This window comes from Triticum aestivum, chromosome 2B (assembly GCF_018294505.1).
Source record: "Triticum aestivum cultivar Chinese Spring chromosome 2B, IWGSC CS RefSeq v2.1, whole genome shotgun sequence".
Taxonomy (NCBI): domain Eukaryota; kingdom Viridiplantae; phylum Streptophyta; class Magnoliopsida; order Poales; family Poaceae; genus Triticum; species Triticum aestivum.
The window spans coordinates 735,999,125-736,003,268 of NC_057798.1; positions in this window are offsets into that span (position 1 = coordinate 735,999,125).

Consider the following 4,144-nt stretch of genomic DNA (forward strand, 5'->3'; position numbering starts at 1 on the left):
TCCGAAGCACCGTCATGATCACCATCTTCACCGGCGCGACACCTTGATCTCCATCGTAGCATCGTTGTCGTCTCGCCAATCTTATGCTTCCACGACTATCACTACCGTTTAGTAATAAAGTAAAGCATTACATCGCGATTGCATTGCATACAATAAAGCGACAACCTTATGGCTCCTGCCAGTTGCCGATAACTCGGTTACAAAACATGATCATCTCATACAATAAAATTCAGCATCATGCTTTGACCATATCACATCACAACATGCCCTGCAAAAACAAGTTAGACGTCCTCTACTTTGTTGTTGCTTGTTTTACGTGGCTGCTACGGGCTTAAGTAAGAACCAATCTCACCTACGCATCAAAACCACAACAGTAGTTTGTCAAATAGACTCCGTTTTAACCTTCGCAAGGACCGGGCGTAGCCATACTTGGTTCAACTAAAGTTGGAGAGACAGTCGCCCGCAAGCCATCTCTGTGCAAAGCACGTCGAGGGAACCGGTCTCGCGTAAGCGTACGCGTAAGGTTGGTCTGGGTCGTCTCGTCCAACAATACCGCCGAACCAAAATATGACATGCTGGTAGGCAGTATGACTTGTATCGTCCACAACTCACTTGTGTTCTACTCGTGCATATAACATCAACATCAATAACCTAGGCTCTGATACCACTGTTGGGTTTCGTAGTAATTTCAAAAAATTTCCTACGCACACGCAAGATCATGTGATGCATAGCAACGAGGGGAGAGTATTGTCTACATACCCAACGCAGACCGACTGCGGAAGCGATGACACGACGTAGAGGAAGTAGTCGTACGTCTTCTCGATCCAACCGATCAAGCACCGAAACTACGGCACCTCCGAGTTCGAGCACACGTTCAGCTCGATGACGATCCCCGGACTCCGATCCAGCAAAGTGTCGGGGAAGAGTTTCGTCAGCACGACGGCGTGGTGACGATCTTGATGAACTACAGCAGCAGGGCTTCGCCTAAACTCCGCTACAGTATTATCGAGGAATATGGTGGCAGGGGGCACCGCACACGGCTAAGGAATCGATCACGTGGATCAACTTGTGTCAACTTGTGTGTTTAGAGGTGCCCCTGCCTCCGTATATAAAGGAGCCAAGGGGGGAGGGGGCGCCGGCCAAGAGGGAGAGGCGCAGGAGGAGTCCTACTCCTACCGGGAGTAGGACTCCCCCCCCCCCCCACAATCCTATTCCAACTAGGATTCCCAAGGGGGGAAGAGGGAGAGGGGTGGCCGGCCACCTCTCCTAGTCCTAATAGGACTAGGGGAAGGGGGGAGGCGCGCAGCCCCCTTGGGCTGCCCCTTTCTCCTTTCCACTAAGGCCCATGATGGCCCATATGGTTCCCGGGGGGTTCCGGTAACCCTCCCGGTATTTCGGTAAAATCCCGATTTCACCCGGAACACTTCCGATATCCAAATATAGGCTTCCAATATATCAATCTTTACGTCTCGACCATTTCGAGACTCCTCGTCATGTCCGTGATCACATCCGGGACTCCGAACAACCTTCGGTACATCAAAATGCATAAACTCATAATATAACTGTCATCGTAACCTTAAGCGTGCGGACCCTACGGGTTCGAGAACAATGTAGACATGATCGAGACACGTCTCCGGTCAATAACCAATAGCGGGACCTGGATGCCCATATTGGCTCCTACATATTCTACGAAGATCTTTATCGGTCAGACCGCATAACAACATACGTTGTTCCCTTTGTCATCGGTATGTTACTTGCCCGAGATTCGATCGTCGGTATCCAATACCTAGTTCAATCTCGTTACCGGCAAGTCTCTTTACTCGTTCCGTAATACATCATCTCACAACTAACATATTAGTTGTAATGCTTGCAAGGCTTATGTGATGTGTATTACCGAGAGGGCCCAGAGATACCTCTCCGACAATCGGAGTGACAAATCCTAATCTCGAAATACGCCAACCCAACATCGACCATTGGAGACACCTGTAGTACTCCTTTATAATCACCCAGTTACGTTGTGACGTTTGGTAGTACCCAAAGTGTTCCTCCGGTAAACGGGAGTTGCATAATCTCATAGTCATAGGAACATGTATAAGTCATGAAGAAAGCAATAGCAACATACTAAACGATCGGGTGCTAAGCTAATGGAATGGGTCATGTCAATCAGATCATTCTACTAATGATGTGACCTCGTTAATCAAATAACAACTCATTGTTCATGGTTAGGAAACATAACCATCTTTGATTAACGAGCTAGTCAAGTAGAGGCATACTAGTGACACTTTGTTTGTCTATGTATTCACACATGTATTATGTTTCCGGTAAATACAATTCTAGCATGAATAATAAACATTTATCATGATTATAAGGAAATAAATAATAACTTTATTATTGCCTCTAGGGCATATTTCCTTCAGGAGCATGAGCGGAACGTACTTCACGGCAACGCGCTTGTTGCCGTTCGCTATGTTGACGGCTGTGGAATAGTCAACTAGCCAATCTTTCAGCTTCACGGAGCCGGTGTACTTGGGCGTGTCTCGGGGGAGCGTGAACCCTTTGGAAAGGGCTCGTCTCGAATGCGGGGCCCGAAGCAGGGCGGGCCCAGCTCATCTTGTTCTTCCAGCGCCAGGGATCGGTGGAGTCGGTCGATCCGGAGGCGGGCGTCATTTTCTCCGACTCCCTCTCGACGGCCGAGGCAGTCGTCGAGAGTCGGATGCTCAACGGGCGGCGGGGAGACTCGTCTTTCTCTTTGTGGTGGGGGAGGCAGCTAGTTGCCCTGCCGTTCCACTGCTCTTGGGCGGCCGTCTTGGTCGCGCTCGATGGTGATGCGAGTCCGACTGTGGCTGAAAGACGGATCCTTCTCTCTTCTTCCGCAGGCTCCGCCAGTCGGTGTCCGAGACGTCGCACCTTGATCTCGGCGGGGAGGTAGGTCGTCATTTTATCGTTGCGGTGCCTCCGTGCGGCAGCCGGCTTCGTTCTGTGCGGCAACCGCTTTGAGGAGTCGTTGGACTCGCTCGGTCATCAAGCGGCGCTCTTCGCCTTCGAAGTTGTCTAGTTCGTCTTCTGCGGCCTGGGTGGCGCGGATGTTCTCCGTAGGCGTGGCATATACGGGGCGATCGGCCCCGAACAGGTTGGCGATGGCCACGCCACGTTGTCAGACCGCGCCTAGGCAGCTAGGCCCAGTCGGCGCTGGCGAGCCACCCACGGCGCGATCCATCTCACGTTGGTAGGCCTCCAACAAGCGTCTCATGCTTGCCAGCTTCTTTGCGCCTTCGACGAGCTGAATGCGGCGTGCCTCCAGCGTCTCGGCGTCAGCGTCCTCCAGAATGGGTGCCGTCAGGTCTCGCAGAGCCGCGTCGAGCAAGTCATGGGCTCCTTCCCCGGAGTGCTCGCCATGACTAATAACGAGCACCTCCGTGACGGCGCTTCCGCCGCTCTCTTCACGAGGTAGCGGCTCGTCGTAGATCACCACATTGGAGGGGAACGTGTCGAGCGACACGCTGTCGGAGTCGACCAGCATCGGGTCGGTGGAGCCTACGGACTCCAAGTCCACGGCAAGCTTGCTGGCAACGTGGAGATGGTCGAGGAGGCCCGCGAGGAGGCTTTCGGGGCCACCCGTGCCCGCATCAGATGCAGGCTCGTCGGAGATGCTAACCTCGCCGAGAAGGTCAGCGAGGCAGCTCACCGCGCAAGCGTCGTCGACGCTTTGCAGCGCGTCAGGGAAAGCGCCATCGGGCGTGCCGGGCTGGCTACGCTCGCGGGGGAGGAAAAGGGTTCCCGTCCAAAGTAGGTCTCCGGACGACGGTGCACCTTACCCCAAGGTGGGCGCCAAATGTCGGGGGTTGGGTGCGACATATGCCAAAGGATGGCTGATCATGGTGGGAGCGAGTAGAACGTCGCCGGTGCCAGGAAACGGGATTAGGCGAAGGCATGCACGCCGGCAAATCTTACCCAGCTTCGGGGCTCTCCGGGAAGATAACACCCCTACTGCTGCTCTGCGGGGTCTCCGCATGATCACTAAGGCGTAGTGACTACAAGGTTGCTCCTAGAGCTGTATTCAGGAGGTCGAAGGAGGCAAGGCTAGCTCCCTTCCTCCTATATGATCTGGTCTAAGGCTAATGGATGCGAACCCTTTGCATGGGTG